This window comes from Balaenoptera musculus, chromosome 6, assembly GCF_009873245.2.
Source record: "Balaenoptera musculus isolate JJ_BM4_2016_0621 chromosome 6, mBalMus1.pri.v3, whole genome shotgun sequence".
NCBI lineage: Eukaryota > Metazoa > Chordata > Mammalia > Artiodactyla > Balaenopteridae > Balaenoptera > Balaenoptera musculus.
In genome coordinates, this window is record NC_045790.1 from 62,869,957 (window position 1) to 62,889,871 (window position 19,915).

Below are 19,915 nucleotides of genomic sequence, written 5' to 3' on the forward strand. Positions count from 1 at the left end.
TTTAAAATCTGCAAGGCAAAATTCTGTATACCAAGAACTTGGTAGAGAATATAAACATCAACTGTCTACTATCCAGTAGTTAGCAAATAAGAGAAATTTTATATAATCTCTCTCTCTCTCTAAATATATGTATATATATATTTACACACATACATACCTACATAGGGATACTTAGACCAAAAAAAAAAAAAAAGCATTCCATTCATTTTTCTCAAAGACAGATAACCTAGACTTGAGCTTTGGAGCTAGACGGGCTTCCCCCAGAGTGTTCTGTGTCTGGAGCACAGTGTTTCAGTCCCTGTAGAAGTATGTTTACTAACTTATATCCTCAGCTCACACCTAGGGACACCACTAGAAGCAAACATACAAAATTGAAATTATGTGACTTGTAGGGATGTCTTGCGCTAAGATGCACACTTGGGTCCAGCTGCCAATGCCTTCAGCCCTATCTGTTCCATCCCTGAAAGACTTTAAATGCAAACAGAAGACTCCCATCCCTCTCCATTTAAGCTCCCACCACAGAGAAGGGCATGTTCCCCTTGTCTGTCTTTTCCAAGAGTTCCTGTGAATCATAATTTCTGAGGATGGGGGCCCAGCATCAGTATTTTTAAAGATCCCAGTTGATTGTAATTGGTATTAAAGGATGAACAATGTTGCATTTAGATTGTAAAACTTCTCTGAGAACAAAGGTTTCTTTGTTACCCTTAATCAGGACACATTCTATAAAGTTAAGAAAGTGTGATTTGATCAAGGGGAGAGTCATAAGATACTAGAGTTAAAGGGAATTTGTGGTCCAAAAGGGACAAGGGACTTGTCCAGAGTTAATCATCCACTCAGTGGTAGAGCCAAGAATAGTTGGTGTGGTAGGCAGGATTTTCAGAGGGTGCCTATGACCTTTGCTCCTTGGTGTCACTTCTGTGACATGACACAAGAGACATTACCCAAGTGGGCTTAATCTCATCCCAGGAGCCCTTTAAAAGCAGAGCAGTTTCTCCAGCTAGTGGCAGGAGAAGACATCAGGAAAATTGAAGTATGAGGCAGTTTTGACATGATGGCAGTTCTCTGTTGCTGAGATGGAGGGGGCCTTGTAGAAGGATCTTTTAATATTGTGTGATATAATAAGAAGTATATATTTTGTTTTCATCCCTGATTCCTGGCAAAGAGCTCTTAAAACTGTTATGGGGTGAGAAGAATGTCTTTTGTTAATCATAATAAGCTCCTTTCAGCCACACCAGAGGTTATGCTAAGGAGGTGACTCTTGGTGGGCCCTTAGATAGCATCAGGATGCTGGCTGGTTCCTCTGTGATTAGAGGGTTGCGATTTTTCAGCTCCATCTCCCCAACTCCAGGGAGGAGAGAGGGGCTGGAGATTGAGTTAGTCACTAATGGTCAATGATTTAATCAACTACACCTCTGTAATGAAACCTCCATAAAAACCCACAAGGATGGGGTTTGGAGAGCTTCTAGGTTGGTGAGCACATCCACATGCTGGGAGGCGGGCTCACCCTCCAGAAGCTTGTGTGCTCAGGGCTCTTCTGGAGATTACCCTATATACCTCTTCTGGCTGTATGTTTTTATCATTTTTATATCCTTCATAAGAAACCAGTAAACATAAGTAGTGTTTCCCTGAGTTCTGTGAGCTGTTCTAGCAGATTATCAAACCTGAGGTGGGAGTTATGGGAACCCCCCAACTTTATAGCCAGTTGGTCAGAAGTACAGACTGGGCTTGTGACTGGAGTCTGAAGTGGAGGTATCTTGTGGGGCTGAGCCCTTAGCCTGCGGAGTCCGTGCTAACTCTGGGTAGGACAGGAATTGAATGAGATGGTAGGTCATCCAGTTGGTGTACCCAGAGAACTGGAGAATTGCTTGATGTAGAAAGCCAATTTCTACATTTCATATTAGAGGTGCTGTCAATAAAAACAGATAACAGGACTTGAGGAGCTGAGAGTGACCCCCTAACTAACAGCCAGGACAAAGCCAGGAACCTTAGTCCTACAGGGGCAAGGAACTGAATTTGGCCAACAATCAGAATGAGCTCAGAAGCAACTGATCCACAGAACCTCCAAGTAAGAGCCCATCCTGGCCAGCATCTTAATTTTGGCTTTGTGAGACCCTAAGCAGAGAACCCAGCCAAGTCCTTCTGGGCTTCTGATCTACAAAACTGTGAGATAATATTGCTTCAAGCTCCTGAGTTTGTGGCAATTTGTTATGTAGCCAAAGAAATCTACTACACTTGGGTCTGGGGTCCTCTGCCTTCACAGCGTTCAGCATCTTCACAGACTGGCAGGAAGCTGGTCCTTTTGTTTCCCTCGTGAGAGTACAGTGGTTTAGAAAGGTGAAGGAATTTGAGTTGAGCTGTCATCCCTGCTAATGAAAACCCCACTGCCATTGTGGAGTGGCTACCAGGAACCAGGCATTGTAATGCTTTTCATTTGTTACTTGCTTAATTCTCAGCCACTGTCCATAAAGTGTATGGAATTTCCCATTTTACAGTTAAAGAATCATGGCCCAGTAAGGCAAGTAAGTGGCCCAAGGTCATGCTGCTGGTAAGTGCAGAGGTTCATATGAGGTCTGTCTGACCCCGTGGTTTTGTGCTGATGACACCAAAATGACTTCATATTAGTTTCCGAGGGCTACTTTAGCAGAATACCACAAACTGCATGGCTTAACAGAAATTTATTGTCTCCCAGTTTTGGAGGCTGCAAGTCTGAGATCAAGGTCTCAGCAGGGTTGGTTTCTTCTGATGGCTATGAGGGAAGGTTCTGTTCCATGCCTCTCCTTTAGCTTCTGGTGGTTTGTCGACAATTGTTGGCCTTGGCTTGTAGAAGCATCACCCCGATCTTGCCATCTCATGGCATTTTCCTTGTGTGCATCTGCTCTGTGTTCAAATTTCCCCTTTTTATACGGACACAGTCATATTGGATTAGTGCCCACCCTAATGACCTCAACTTGATCATCTCCAAAGACCCTGTTTTACATTCAATGACCCTAGGGTCATTCAGCATCTTTTGGGGGGACACAATTCAACCTGTTACAGACCTCAACTGCAGTTCTTCAAGAGAAGCACACCTGTCTGCAGATGTTTGTTGCCTTGCCCCATTAATCCTAGAGTTGGAGATTGAAATCAGTACCCAAGCCCTAGGCAGAGAGATTAAAGGAAGCTCTGGGTTTCTTTTCCTGCCCTTTCAGTAAGTCTTCCTGTTCCTTATCACTCCATCCCATGCCTTCCAGCGGTCTCAGCCTCCTCAGATCCTCGTGAGAGGAAGTTGTCAAACCCTCCCAACCTGTTGCCCCTGCTTTGTGGTCAAATCCTGCTTATTCTCAGCAGTGTTGCCTAGAGGCTGCCAGTTCCCACTGGGTGAGTCCTGCTGGTGGGGGAGGGATCGGGTGGGTGGGGATGTTTCAGGGCATTGATGGGGGTTCCTGGGAGGACAGTGACAACTGCGCACAGGCCAGAAGTCAGAAAACACCTGATGCCATCACTTTTCTTGCTTGTTTCTTCTTTTACCGGAGGTGAGCTTATCAATAGGAAAAAATACCATTTGTGAACCTTACACTGTAAGCCAGGCTCTGTTCTAGGGACTTTATATACAAGATCTCACTTTATTTTCCTTATGTTACTCAGTGTTTTGTAGTTTGCAAAGTATTTTCTCATCTGACCTTTACTGCATCCTTTTGAGAGAGTAAAACAGATTTTACTTCCATTCTGTGGATGGGAAGTCACTAGACTGATGTCACACCATACATGATATAGGTAGGACTGAAACCTAGTTCACAGAGGCAGCCAGACTTTCTCATGGGAGCAGCTAAAGGTCTTACTCCAGAGGAGGTATTGTATCCCCTCCTGTTGTCAAGGAGCCTTTGAGAACTTGCCTCCTTCTAAGGCCCCTGTGGAAGATGGCCATCTCTACGAGCCCTGGCCCATCCTGACATTCATATGTACATCCCTCTCTCACATACATCCATGCGGGCACACACATGAGCCTTGTGATCTTACTGTTGGGAAGAAACCATGACTTGAACTCGATAAGCTCTCTTGAGGGTTCTATTGGGTTGGCCAAAAAGTTCGTTCGGGTTTTTCCGTAACATCGTATGGAAAACCGCGAACGAACTTTTTGGCCAGCCCAATACATCCTCCCCATCATTGTGTACCACCCTCTGCTCCCAAGGGACACATCCAAGGGAAGCCTCAGCCCAGTGCAGTCATAATTCCTAGCTGGAGTTTCTGCCTTGCGTCTTTGCTACCTATTCTTCTTTTGGGGAACACAGGGCTGGCATACAGTAAGTACTCTATGAAGAATGATGACGGTCCGTGTTTATGTATTGGCAACCTATGGCTGCATAACAAATTACCCCAAATTTAGCAGCTTGAAAAAACATGTATGTATTATGTCCTAGTTTCTATGGGGCAGGAATGCAGGCAAGATTTACCTGGGTGGTTCTGGTGTAGGCTGTCTCATGAGGTGGCCCTCAAGATGCCACCCAGTCCTGCAATGGTCTGGGGCTGGTGGGTCTGCTTCCAAGCTCACTCCCGGGGAGGGCTTGTTACTAGGACTCACTTCCTCTCTGGCTAGTGGCTGGATACCTGACCGCACAGGCCTCTCCACCGGCTTCCTGATTGTCCTCAGAGCACGGCAGCGGCTTCTTCTAGAGCGAGTGATTTGAGAGACAGCCCAAGACAGAAGGGGCAGTCTTCTGTTACTTAATCTCAGGGGTGACATGCCATCACTTCGCCTGTTCTACAGATCAGCTCTGGGACAGTGTGGGAGGGGCCTAGGCAAGGCTGTGGATACCGAGATGTGAGGTCAGAGGGAGCCGTCTTACAGGGCTGTTTGCACAATTTGTCGACACGTATTTTTCATTTTCCAGAGAACTTCTCATATGTTATCTCATTTTTTAAAAACTTTTTTTCCCATGGTTTTATCTCATTCTCCCAATAAATTAGAAGCCTCTCAAGGGAAGAGAATGTCACATTTCTAGATTGCTTGCTCCTTGCTGCTCCCAATCCTCCTAATCCTTACTAATAAATAAAACAAAATAAAAATAAACCAAGCTTCTGGGGATTTGGAAAGAGTACTCATTGCATGAATTAGGTAGGCTGCTTTTCATTCTCGACCTCAATTTTTGCCTCTGTCACATGGGGTACAGAGAAGAAAGGGTTGGACTGGATGTTTGCTAAGGACCCTTCTAGCCCCAAGGGTTTTTTTCTAAAGTGGTTGGGACTATCCCCATTTGACAGATGCAGAAACAAAGGCAAGAGAGTTGGGGAGGTGACCCAACTTTCCCAGCGCGGTCCTGACAAAGCTGGGAGCTGAACAGCATTCTCAGGTCTGCTGGGACTGGTTAAATCTGGGCCAGCCAGCCCTTTACCTATTGTCTTACTACTAGTGTTACTAGTACTACTAGTACCATTAGTTCTACGACCACCACCACCTCTGCCATTTATTCAGCATCTACTAATTGCCATGTCCATTTCAAGGGTTTATATTATTCATGAGTCACAATAATCCTAGGCCATAGGAATTGTTCCCATTTCACAGGGAAAAAACCTAACCCTCAGTGAGTTTTACCCGGATGATTGGCCCTAAGTCACTAAGGGATGAGTGGAAAGCAAGAGGTTGACATTTGGAGGCTAGGTGGGGGATAAAGGGAAGCAGGACACACCAGACACCAAGTGACATCTTCGAGCCACCCGCAATGTCTGGCACGGCAGCTGCATCGCAAGCAGCTGCCACCACCCCATGCTGAGAGGGTGATGTGACCCCCAGGGACACCTGTGTGGAGGACGACCGGGACTCCAGAGCTATCCGATTGTCTCAAGTGGGTGGACTGCTACACTCTGAGCCAAGTACAAGATGGGGAAGGAAATGTAGCATACATTCTTCACACAAAATGTGGTGACTTCCGAGCTGCAGAAGCAGCCGTCAGAGTGGCGGGGCTGGGGAGAGAAGTGCGGACCCTGAGTGCGCTCTCTCGGCAGCCGTTCCACAGCTCCCGAGTCCGCCTTAGGACAGCAGCTAAGCGTCAGCGGTTTCCTTGCAGAACCTAGGCCTCCTCCCTCTCTCCCCATCTCAGGAAATTCACCCGCTCTTTCCCTGGGTTTAGGCTGCTTATCGGCCAGCGTCAACTCCAGACCCTGGTCTCCGTTGCCGTCCAGTTCAGCACAATCTCGCCTTACTCCTTAATGTGCTCGGGCCTGCCAAACAAAGGCCTGAGTAGCAGCCCTGAAAACTTCTAAAAGCAGTTCCTGATTCTCCCTGGGACCGGGAGCTCAGAACACAGAGGCCTGCTGATTCCCTAGAGGAATGGTTAGGGGTGGGGGGAGAAAATTACCTTGTCATGCTTTGCAGTCTCTTCCCGCAAAGAGAAGGCAAAACATAACACCTCATTACGTCATCCTTCATTTATTCCTTACAGGAGCCCTGTGTACCTGGTAGTGTTCTCCCGATTTACTTACAAGAAACTGAGGCTCAGAGAGGTTAAATAACTAGCCCCAGGTTAGACAGTTAATGGGCAGCAGAGTCAGGATTTGAACTCAGGTATGTGCAGCCTGAGCCACAGGCTGTGGGCCTGATAGCTGGGAGCACCTATCACACGCCGGACTAGATGCTTCCTGCCATTGCCTAATTTTAAGCCTTGCAACAAGCCTGTGAGATGGGTATTTGGGGGCCATATATGGATGACAAAACTGGCTCAGCAAGGTTAAGTAACTTGCACGAGGACACAGAGCTTAGCCTGTCAGGAATCAAGAGGCATTCGGAATGCCCTTGCTGGGCCTTCCTTCCTCCAGTCTTCAGGGCCAAGAGGGAATCCCAAGCTCTAGGTGCTCCAGATTAGATCACCCCTTACGGAGACTCCACGCTTACATCAGTAGGAGTGCAAGGTGGATCCAGGACGGCACGTCCCTCCCACCTTCCACACTCACAAATTCATCACCACTGCTGCCCTGAGACCAGCAGGACCAGCTCCCCGCCGTTCATCCGTGTCACCGTAAGATGCCTAAGACTCCTGCGGCATTACTCAGCTCCCAGACTTTCATTCTGACATCCCCCTCTTTTTTTCTTAACATCTTTATTGGAGTATAATTGCTTCACAATGGTATGTTATTTTCTGCTTTATAACAAAGTGAATCAGCTATACATATACATATATCCCCATATCTCCTCCCTCTTGCGTCTCCCTCCTACCATCCCTATCCCACCCCTCTAGGTAGTCACAAAGCACCGAGCTGATCTCCCTGTGCTACGCGGCTGCTTCCCACTAGCTATCTATTTTACATTTGGTAGTGTATATATGTCAATGCCACTCTCTCACTTCCTCCCAGCTTGCCCTTCCCCCTCCCCGTGTCCTCAGGTCTATTCTCTACATCTGCGTCTTTATTCCTGTCCTGCCCCTAGGTTCTTCATAACCATTTTTTTTTTTAGATTCCATATATATATGTGTTAGCATACAGTATTTGTTTTTCTCTCTCCGACTTACTTCACTCTGTATAACAGTCTCTAGGTCCATCCACCTCACTACAAATAACTCAATTTCGTTTCTTTTTATGGCTAATATTCCATTGTATATATGTGCCACATCTTCTTTATCCATTCATTTGTTGATGGACACTTAGGTTGCTTCCATGACCTGGCTATTGTAAATAGAGCTGCAATGAACATTGTGGTATATAACTCTTTTTGAATTATGGTTTTCTCAGGGTATATGCCCAGTAGTGGGATTGCTGGGTCATATGGTAGTTCTATTTTTATTTTTTAAGGAACCTCCATAGTGTTCTCCATAGTGGCTGTTATCAATTTACATTCCCACCAACAGTGCAAGAGGGGTCCCTTTTCTCCACACCCTCTCCAGCATTTATTGTTTGTAGATTTTTTGGTGATGGCCATTCTGACTGGTGTGAGGTGATACCACATTGTAGTTTTGATTTGCATTTCTCTAATGATTAGTGATGTTGAGCATCCTTTCATGTGTTTGTTGGCCCTCTGTATGTCTTCTTTGGAGAAATGTCTGTTTAGGTCTTCTGCCCATTTTTGGATTCGATTGTTTGTTTTTTTGATATTGAGCTGCATGAGCTGCTTGTAAGTTTTGGAGATTAATCCTTTGTCAGTTGCTTCATTTTCAAATATTTTCTCCCATTCTGAGGGTTGTCTTTTTGTCTTGTTTATGGTTTCCTTTGCTGTGAAAAAGCTTTTAAGTTTCATTAGGTCCCCTTTGTTTATTTTTGTTTTTATTTCCATTTCTCTAGGAGGTGGGTCACAAAGGGTCTTGCTGTGATTAATGTCATAGAGTGTTCTGCCTATGTTTTCCTCTAAGAGTTTGATAGTGTCTGGCCTTACATCTAGGTCTTTAATCCATTTTGAGTTTACTTTTGTGTATGGTGTTAGGGAGTGTTCTAATTTCATTATTTAACATGTAACTGTCCAGTTTTCCCAGCATCACTTATTGAAGAGGCTGTCCTTTCTCCATTGTATACTCTTGCCTCCTTTATCAAAGATAAGGTGACCATATGTGCGTGGGTTTGTTTCTGGGCTTTCTATCCTGTTCCATTGATCTATATTTCTGTTTTTGTGCCAGTACCATACTGTCTTGATTACTGTAGCTTTGTAATATAGTCTGAAGTCAGGGAGCCTGATTCCTCCAGCTCCGTTTTTTTTTTCTTAAGATTGCTTTGGCTATTCGGGGTCTATTGTGTTTCCATACAAACTGTGAAATTTTTTGTTCTAGTTCTGTGAAAAATGCTATTGGAAGTTTGATAGGGATTGCATGGTATCTGTAGATTCCTTCGGGTAGTATAGTCATTTTCACAATGTTGATTCTTCCAATCCAAGAACATGGTATATCTCTCCATCTGTTTGTATCATCTTTAATTTCTTTCATCAGTGTCTTATAGTTTTCTGCATACAGGTCTTTTGTCTCCTTAGGTAGGTTTATTCCTAGGTATTTTATTCTTTTTGTTGCAATGGTGGGAGTGTTTCCTTAATTTCTCTTTCAAATTTTTCATCGTTAGTGTATAGGAATGCAAGAGATTTCTGTGCATTAATTTTGTATCCTGCTACTTTACCAAATTCTTTGATTAGCTCTAGTAGTTTTCTGGTAGAATCTTTAGGATTCTCTATGTATAGTATCATGTCATCTGCAAACAGTGACAGCTTTACTTCTTCTTTTCTGATTTGGATTCCTTTTATTTCTTTCTTTTCTCTGATTGCTGTGGCTAAAACTTCCAAAACTATGTTGAATAATAGTGGTGAGAGTGGACAACCTTGTCTTGTCCCTGATCTTAGAGGAAATGGTTTCAGTTTTTCACCATTGGGAATGATGTTGGCTGTGGGTTTGTCATATATGGCCTTTATTATGTTGAGGTAAGTTCCCTCTATGCCTACTTTCTGGAGGGATTTTATCATAAATGGGTGTTGAATTTTGTCAAAAGCTTTCTCTGCATCTATTGAGATGATCATATTGTTTTTCTCCTTCAATTTGTTAATATGGTTTATCACACTGATTGATTTGCGTATATTGAAGAATCCTTGCATTCCTGGGAGAAACCCCACTTGATCATGGTGTATGATCCTTTTAATGTGCTGTTGGTTTCTGTTTGCTAGTATTTTGTTGAGGATTTTTGCATCTTTGTTCATCAGTGATATTGGCCTATAGTTTTCTTTCTTTGTGACAACTTTGTCTGGTTTTGGTATCAGGGTGATGGTGGCCTCGTAGAATGAGTTTGGGAGTGTTCCTTCCTCTGCAATTTTTTGGAAGAGTTTGAGAAGGATAGGTGTTAGCTCTTCTCTAAATGTTTGATAGAATTCACCTGTGAAGCCATCTGGTCCTGGGCTTTTGTTTGTTGGAAGATTTTTAATCACAGTCTCAATTTCAGTGCTTGTGATTGTCTGTTTATATTTTCTATTTCTTCCTGTTTCAGTCTCAGAAGGTTGTGCTTTTCTCAGAATTTGTCCATTTCTTCCAGGTTGTCCATTTTATTGGCATAGAGTTGCTTGTAGTAATCTCTCATGATCCTTTGTATTTCTGCAGTGTCAGTTGTTACTTCTCCTTTTTCATTTCTCATTCTGTTGATTTAAGTATTCTCCCTTTTTTTCTTGATGAATCTGACTAATGGTTTATCAATTTTGTTTATCTTCTCAAAGAACCAGCTTTTACTTTTATTGACCTTTGCTATCATTTCCTTCATTTCTTTTTCATTTATTTCTGATCTGATCTTTATAATTTCTTTCCATCTGCTAACTTCAGGGTTTTTTTTATTCTTCTTTCTCTAATTGCTTTAGGTGTAAGGTTAGCTTGTTTATTTGAGATGTTTCTTGTTTCTTGAGGTAGGATTGTATTGCTATAAACTTCCCTCTTAGAACTGCTTTTGCCGCATCCCATAGGTTTTGGGTTGTCATGTTTTCATTGTCATTTGCTTCTAGGTATTTTTTGATTTCCTCTTTGATTTCTTCAGTGATCCCTTGGTTATTTAGTAGTGTATGGTTTAGCCTCCATGTATTTGTATTTTTTACAGATTTTTTCCTGTAATTGATATCTAGTCTCATAGTGTTGTGATCAGAAAAGATACTTGATATGATTTCAATTTTCTTAGATTTACCAAGGCTTGATTTGTGACCCAAGATATGATCTATCCTGGAGAATGTTCCATGAGCACTTGAGAAGAAAGTGTATTCTGTTGTTTTTGGATGGAATGTCCTATAACTATCAATTAAGTCCATCTTGTTTAATGTATCATTTAAAGCTTGTGTTTCCTTATTTATTTTCATTTTGGATGATGTCCATTGGTGAAAGTGGGGTGTTAAAGTCGTGTTACTGTTGATTTCCCCTTTTATGGCTGTTAGCATTTGCCTTATGTATTGAGGTGCTCCTTTGTTTGGGTGCATAAATATTTACAATTGTTATATTTTCTTCTTGGATTGATCCCTTGATCATTCTGTAGTGTCCTTCTTTGTCTCTTGTAATAGTGTTTATTTTAAAGACTATTTTGTCTAATATGAGAATTGCTACTCCAGCTTTCTTTTGATTTCCATTTGCATGGAATATCTTTTTCCATCCCCTCACTTTCAGTCTGCATGTGTCCCTAGGTCTGAAGTGGGTCTTTTGTAGACAGCATATATACGGGTCTTGTTTTTGTTTCCATTCAGCCAGTCTTTTGGTTGGAGCATTTAATCCATTTATATTTAAGGTAGTTATCATTATGTATATTCTTATTACCATTTTCTTAATTGTTTTTGGTTTGTTATTGTAGGTCTTCTTCTTCTCTTGTGTTTCCTGCCTAGAAAAGTTCCTTTAGCATTTGTTGTAAAGTTGGTTTGGTGGTGCTGAATTCTCTTAGCTTTTGCTTGTCTATAAAGGTTTTAATTTCTCTGTCGAATCTGAATGAGGTCCTTGCTGGGTAGAGTAATCTTGGTTGTAGGTTTTTTCCTTTCATCACTTTAAATATGTCCTGCCAATCCCTTCTAGCTTGCAGAGTTTCTGCTGAAAGATCAGCTGTTAACAAACAAGGGAATCCCTATAAGGTTATTTGTTGCTTTTCCCTTGGTGCTTTTAATATTTTTTCTTTTTATTTAATTTTTGATAGTTTGATTAATATGTGTCTTGGCGTGTTTCTCCTTGGATTTATCCTGTATGGGACTCTGTACTTCGTGGACTTGATTGACTATTTCCTTTCCCATATTAGGGAAGTTTTCAACCATAATCTCTTCAAACATTTTCTCAGTCCCTGACTTTTTCTCTTCTTCTTCTGGGACCCCTATAGTTCGAATGTTGGTGTATTCAGTGTTGTCCCAGAGGTCTCTGAGACTGTCCTCAATTCTTTTCATTCTTTTTTCTTTTTTCTGCTCTGTGGTAGTTATTTCCACTATTTTATCTTCCAGGTCATTTATCCATTCTTCTACGTCACTTATTCTACTATTGATTCCTTCTAGAGAATTTTAAATTTCATTTATTGTGTTGTTCATCAGTGTTTGTTTCCGCTTTAGTTCTTCTAGGTCCTTATGAAACATTTCTTGTATTTTCTCCATTCTATTTCCAAGGTTTTGGATCATCTTTACTATCATTACTCTGAATTCTTTTTCAGGTAGACTGCCTATTTCCTCTTCATTTGTTTGGTGTGCTGGGTTTTTACCTTGCTCCTTCATCTGCTGCATATTTCTCTGTCTTCTCATTTTGCATAACTTACTGTATTTGGGTCTCCTTTTCGCAGGCTGCAGGTTCGTAGTTCCCGTTGCTTTTGGTGTGTGCCCCCAGTGGCTAAGGTTGGTTCAGTGGGTTGTGTAGGCTTCCCGGTGGAGGGGACTGGTGCCTGTGTTCTGGTGGATGAGGCTGGATCTTGTCTTTCTGGTGGGCAGGGCCACGTCCGGCGGTGTGTCTTGGGGTGTCTGTGACCTTATTATGATTTTAGGCAGCCTGTCTGCTAATAGGTGGGGTTGTGTTCCTGTCTTGCTAGTTGTTTGGCATAGGGTGTCCAGCACTGTAGCTTGCTGGTCGTTGAGTGGAGCTGGGTCTTAGCATTGAGATGGAGATCTCTGGGAGAGTTTTTGCTGTTTGGTATTACATGGAGCCAGGAGGCCTCTGGTGGACCAATGTCCTGAACTCGGCTCTCCCACCTCAGAGGCACAGGCCGGACACCTGGCCGGAGCACGAAGACCCTGTCAGCCACACGGTCAATTTTGGAGGCTGAGAAGTACCTCTGCAAGCCGGAGGCCCAGGAAAGCCGGTGGTGTAGTTTTAGTCCAAGACCCACATCTGAAAGTCTGGAGAAACAGGCCGCAAGGAAGCTTCCAGGACAAAGAGGCGGTACTCTGACACCCCCTTTTCTGACCCCATCTCTTCTCCTTTCCAAATTCTACAGCACTTCCACTCTGGTCCCTGGAACTAGTGTGAATCATCAACAATTCCCCCTGTACTCTTAGCCTTTCCTTTGAATATTGAATGCTCTCTCTCCCTAACTGTATTATGTGTTTTGCAATGGGGGCACCATTGGGTGAGACAAATCTTCATCTTGTGGGACTAGTCTGTGCTTTGCAGGGCATTTAGCATCCTTGGTCCCCTCTGCACACTAAATACTAGTGAGATGACAATGAACCTCACTGCTACCTGACTCTCCCCTGAGGATCCTGTTCTCCTGCACTCCTCTCAAGTGGTGGTGATTTTCTGTCCAACAGCCCTTACTGACTGGGCCTGTCCTCCTTGCTCCTTCTTGCTGCTTCCAGGTCATTCTGCCTTCCTCCTCCCTAACTGCTCCAAAGCAAATTTGAATTGCAAGTCGTCAGACCCCCTTTTCCTTCTTAGCACAATCATCTACTGATCTCCAGGCCCTCCTTCTAGTCCCTTGAAGAGGCAGAGCTGGCTCCCTCTCCAAAACCTCTCTTCTCCAATTCTTGGTGACTCTAGTATCTCCATAGATGAAACTTCCAATGCTCTGTCTCTCGGGTCCTTCATATCATCTCCTTTAATGGTTGTATCTTCTATCTTATTTGAGACACTCACTCCCCTGGTCTTATTCCAGAACGTGTCATTAAGGGAACTGCAGCCTTTCCCTAAAGTCAGTTTCAACTGTCCCACTTTTTGTTCATCACTTTCTATTTTCCAGCTCACTCTAGTGTCTGAACTTCAAAAATCCTTCTTTCCCACCAGGACCTACACTGCATGGAACCTTCCACCTTTTCCTTGCTTCTCATGCCCTCACTAAGTATACTCTTGCCCCAGGGCATTTGCACTTGGGGACTGCTCTTCACTAGACACCTACAGGGTTAAATCCTCACCTCCTTTTAAAGCTTTGCTTCAGTAGCATCCCTCACACTGAGGCTTCCCCTGATCATTTTATTTAAAAGTGCCCCTCCCCCCAGTACGGCTACTCCTTATCCTCTTATGGTTTATTATTCTCCATTGTACTTATCACTAAGATACCATATATTTTCATTTTTATTTATTTCTCTGAGGTGGAAGTTTTATGAGGGTGGAATTTTGTTCACTGTAAACCAGTGCCTAGAACAGTGCTCAGCACATATATGGTTATCCATAAATATTTGTTGAATGAAAAAAATGTGCTAGGGCTGCATTCTGAACGTAGTCCAGATAGACTACAAAGTTCCTCCTCCCACTACTCTGTGTCCTTTCAAAATGAACTCTGGTTATGAATTGGACTGTGGGACTAGTGAGTTAGTAGCTTTTCTCAGGATGTGGGTAGGAGTATAGGAAAGGGAACACCATAAAACACCCAGATGTGGGCGATTGGCAATATGGTACCAACTAAAATTTTAAGAAAAGATGAAAGTTCAAATGGATTGCTGATCTCATGAAAGCACAGAACCAGTCCCACTGCTACTTTACTCTGTTCTCACTCTTCTTTTTTTTTTTTAATTAAAAAATTTTTAATACACTTCATTATTTTTATTTTATTTTATTCTTATTATTTTTATTGGAGTACAGTTGCTTTACAATGTTGTGTTAGTTTTTGCTGTACAGCAAAATAAATCAGTTATACGTATACATACATCCCCTCTTTTTTGGATTTCCTTCCCTTTTAGGTCCCCACAGAGCACTGAGTAGAGTTCCCTGTGCTATACAGTAGGTTCTCATTAGTTATATATTTTATACACAATAGTGTTTTCACTCTTCTTTCTCCTCCCTTCCTGACTATCTTAATCTCCCTCTCTTCCCCTATTCTATTTAACTTTTTATTTTTCTTCCCTCCCTTCCTCTCTGCCTCTCATTTTCTTAACTCTTACTCCTTGACCCCTTTTCTCCTCTCTTTAGCTTTCTCAAAGAACAAAGCAAATTATTTTTTTGGAAAGAAGTTTAATTTCCAAGGTGTGGGAAAAATGAAATTGTCCCCCTTCTGGAGGTTCCCTTGAGCATCCTGTACTTTAATGAAATAAATGGCCTGGAGGAAGACGCGGTGAGTGGAGGGTAGTTGGTGGGTCTGTCCGCGCTTGGGTTCTCTCCCTCCCTCCCTGTTTGGCCTCTGCAGCTCTAGGGAGATGGACAGGGCAGGGCAAACTTACCACTGGCCCCTGGCCCTGTGCTACTTATGAAATAGAAATAAATGACAACCTAGGGATGTTGAAGAAAGTTGAAAGAGGGGGGAGGGAGAAACCCCTCTTAACAGTGACTCTTGAAGCTGGTAGAAAAACATAATCCTGTTCTTGAATGCCAAGTTTTCATTTCCATGGATGAGTTGATCTAAGGGAGGCTGGTTTCTCTCCTTCTTCCATGAATTAGCCTCCAACAGTTTCAAATGGTGGCACCAGGTGTGTATATCTGATGGTGGGACACCCGCCCCACCAGTGGGAAGTGGAGTGACCAGGAAAGTGCATGGCACAGAACTTGTGGTCTTCATCAGGAAGTGTATGTAGCAGCATGGAAAGAACAAGGATTTGTTTCCGGCATACTTGAGTTCATATCTTTGCTGTGTCATTTTCTACCTCTGAAACCTTCGTTGTGTTACTTAACTGCTCTGTGCTTTAGTTTCCTCTTCTGTCAAGTGGAGATCATAGCCATCCCTACCTCATTGGGTCGTTGGAAGGACTGGAGATGATACGTGATCATGTTGATGAGGACAGTGATGAAGATGAACATGAACTTGGACATTTACTCTATGCCAGAATTGTGCTATGTGTGCACATTTGTTCACATGAAGTGCCCAGAACAATGTTTGGCACATATTGGGCATTTAATACATTATATATTTTTTAAAATTAATTAATTAATTAATTTATGGCTGCGTTGGGTCTTCGTTGCTGCGCCAGCTTTCTCTAGTTGCGGAGAGGGGGGCTCCTCTTCGTTGTGGTGTGTGTGCTTCTCATTGTGGTGGCTTCTTTTGTTGGGGAGCACGGGCTGTAGGTGCACGGGCTTCAGTAGTTGTGGCACACAGGCTTCAGTAGTTGTGGCTCATGGGCCCTAGCGCACATGCTCAGTAGTTGTGGCACACAGGCTTAGTTGCTCCGCGGCATGTGGGATCTTCCTGGACCAGGGTTCAAACCCGTGACCCCTGAATTAGCAGGTGGATTCTTAACCACTGCATCAGAGAAGTCCAATACATTTTAAATAGCATTACTATCCAGCACTGTGTAAGAGAGTAACAAAATGACTTTGGGGGATGTGAACCTTTAAGACGTGAATATTTCAAGTCACTTCTCTCTTGTGAGGTGGAGAAGTTTCAGCTTGCCTGGAACCTTGATATAGAAAGCGGTATTTATCTAGGCAGGTTAGGTTATGGCTGCAGAAAGAAACAACTGCAAAATCTCAGTGGCTTTACCCAACAAAGGTGTATTTCTCACTTATACTACATGTCAAGTGGGGTCAGCCTAAGGTTCTGCTTATCATTGTCACTCAGAGCTGTGGGCTGATGGATACTCCATCTTGCAATCTATTTCCATAATCACCGAGACAGAAAAAGGGAAGACTGGAATACAGAGGCAGCAGTCAAATGCTTCTGTCCAGAAGTAATACGTGTCTCTTTTGCTCACATTTGTTTGGCCAAAGCCAGACACTTGGCCACACATAACTTGAATGTGGTGGAGAAATGCAAGCTACGATGCATATATTACAGAAGAATGAAAATATTTAACAGCTCAATGACATGGACCCTAATGACCACCATAGAAGGGCATGCTCTGGATGGTGGACGTAAATGACATTGTTCATGAGGAACGGATAATAAGAGCTACCATGAGTTGAGTACCTAGCATATGATAGACTGTGCCAGGGACTTTGCATTCATATATCAGCTAATCCTCCCAAAGAGGTCTTACTAATCTCATTATTATAATGTGGGAACTGAGGCTCAGGGAGTTTTCCTTACAATGGCATCATAGGTATTAAGGATAGAATGAACATAGTCTGCACTTTCTAATTTTTAAAGTCTGAGCACGTGAGGATGGCAAATAGGTCTTGAGTGTCAACTCTGACAGATTTGTGTTGGCTACCGGAGAGCTGCAGTGAGAAGGTTTTCTGATGGGAAAGAGTAAAGTGATTGATTAACAGTGTCTGCTGTGGGCATAGGAAGGAGGGTGGCGGCGTGAGAAACAGATGTTTGCCATCTTTGGGCATGTTTCTTAAGTTCTCTGGGTTTCAGTTATATCACTTACAAAACAAGGTTAATAAAACTTGTGTGAGTGAAGGTAGTAGATTGGCCAGGATGGTTTCTTGATGTCTTCAGAGGGCACCAAAACATCTGTTCCTAGCCGCATATATTCCAACTTATTTTATGCACACTGTTCCATCATGTAGTCATGAAACTCCATTTGTATGTGTGGGATGGGTTTGGGGAAGGGAATTCAACAGGCTGAGTCACTGAAAATTGCTCCTAAGGAGAGCAGAGCTGGAGGCCTTTGACAGGAAGGATGAGTCATTGGCAGTTAAGGGAGCCCATCATCACTGTCCTACAAACATCTGTGAGCTGGATATGCCTCCTGTCTTTAAATCCAAGGGTTCTGTTTCTCAGTCTGAGTTAATATGTCGGGGAGATATGAATCCTCAGATAAACATGCTTCGTCTTTTCAGTGGTGATTTGGGGAATAGGAGTAATATGTTTTTCTTAAGATAGACAAGGTGTATTAGTCAGGATCCAGATGGAAAATAGACAACAGACTCAAAGTGTTTAAAGAGATTTTGATAAAGATTCTGTTAAAAGGTATACTGAAGCATGCTAAAAGTATAAGGGTTATTTGAGTAAAAATAGATTTGAACTGAGCAGGGCCAAACCAGAAATGTTAAGGAGCCTTCCACCAACAGGAGCTAGAGAAAAGACTTTTATAGAGAAAAGACACACACATACATACACATATATTATATATGTATGTGTATATAGATGGCGGAATATTACTCAGCCATAAAAAAAGAATGAAATTTTGTCACTTGTGAACATGCATGGACCTGGAGGGTATTATGCTTAGTGAAATAAGTCAGACAAAGAAAGAAAAATACTGTATGTTTCCACTTACTTGTGAAATCTAAAAAATAAAACAAATGAACAAATATAATAAAATAGAAGCAGGCTCACAGATACAGAGAACAAACTAGTGGTTACCAATGGGGAGAGGGGTGGGAGGAGGGGCAAAATAGGTGAAGGGGATTAAAAGGTACAAACTACGAAGTATGATATAAATAAGTTACAAGGATGTAATGTACAGCACAGGGAATATGATCAACATTTTATAATAACTTTGTATGGAGTATATCTATAAAAATATCGAATTACTATGTTGCACACCTGAAACTAATCTAATAATACAAGTTAACTATACTAAACGAAATAAAATAAAAAATGTATGTCCTGAGTCACACTAGCCACATTTCAAGTGCTCAGTAGCCACACATGGCTGGTGGCTACTGTATTAGTGCATAATGTTTCCATCATCACAGACAGTTTTATTGGAGAGACTGGTCTGGAGTCTTGTGCACAGCCCTGGATGGCTAGGGGGCTGGCAAAAGGATTCAGAAACTGTCTTCATCCACAGAATCCTCTCCCCGATGACAAGAGACCCTCTCTGGGCTTGTACAATTTTTCTATACATCCAGCAAAATAGTAACGATGATGAAAATTGCAGCCACATTTATTTACTTCTTAATATGTGCCACATAGTGTGCTAAGGGTTTTAAATACATTATGTCATTTAATTACTACCGCAACCCCCAGGAAGACACTATTGCTATCTCCATTTTAACAACGCAGAAACTGAGGCTCAGAGAAATTAAGTGACCACACAACTATTCAATTTTACCGTATGAAACTGCCAATATTCATCTGTTTTTTTTTTTTTAAGAAAATAGCAATGTTATATGGTTCAACCTATAGTAGATGGCAGAGCCAGATTTCGAACCCAGTTCCAAAGACCTTGTCAAGGCCAGTGTGGCTAAGCCTCTTTAAGTGACCACCTTGAAACCTGCTTCTTGCTGTTGAAGGATGAAGTGAAATAACGTTGGTTCTGTGCCTGGTGCACAGTTGGGCTCATGAAATGCTACTTCTGTTTGTTTTAACGCCTTTCTGTCAGTCTCTCTCGGGAGGCAGAGCACAGCTGTCTGAGCAGATGGGGCCAGTAAGACTGGGAGGAGGCGGCCACTGCGATTGACCAGATCCCCTCCCAGGGACCTGGAAAAGTTCATCTTCCTCACCAAGGCCTCCTCCACCCTTCCCTCCACTGCTTCCCACCCCTGTCTCTCAGGGAGTCTGTTTTGCTCAGGAGGTCAGGGTCATTTTCTGTGGGTCTTGAGCAGAGGGAGGGGTGATGGACACTGGTCCTTCCTATTCCCTGTGTCCTCAACAGCCCCAAAGGATGCATTTCATCAACAGACCCCTCCCAGGGAAGGGGTGGCTGTTGCATTGAGAAGGTCAGGTGGTTCTGAAAGCTGCGCTCCAGATCTCCTGCCTGCCGTTACTCTGTTTTCATGATTGTTTCTGTCAAGGAGCCCGATTTGAAATTCCTCCCTCTCTTATTTGGCAAGAGGGGAGAGAAGTCCCCCTTGGCTGAGGGGCCTGATGTTTGGGTGGGGTTTAGGACCTGGGGGTGATTTCCATCCATGTGAGTAACCTTTGTCTCTGAAAAACAATGGTATAGTGTTGCTGGATTTAGCAAATGAAGCTACTGGACACCCACTTAAATTTGAATTGCAGATAAACAATAGATAACTTTTTAGTAGAAGTATATACCATGCAATATTTGGAACATACTTCTACTAAAAATTATTTGTGATTTATCTGAAATTCAAGTTTACCTGGGCATCCTATTTTATCTAGCTGCCTTCCAACAGTAGGGCTTCTGTCCGTCCTTTAGGTACCAGGTCATTTATAACGATGTTAAGGATGCTTAGGACTTAGGAGGTCAGGAGATCTAGACCTAGTTCTCACCAGGTGCCCCCTACTTTCATATTCAGAGCTCCCTGTGGGAGGCGCAGAGTGAAGTGATTTAGACTAT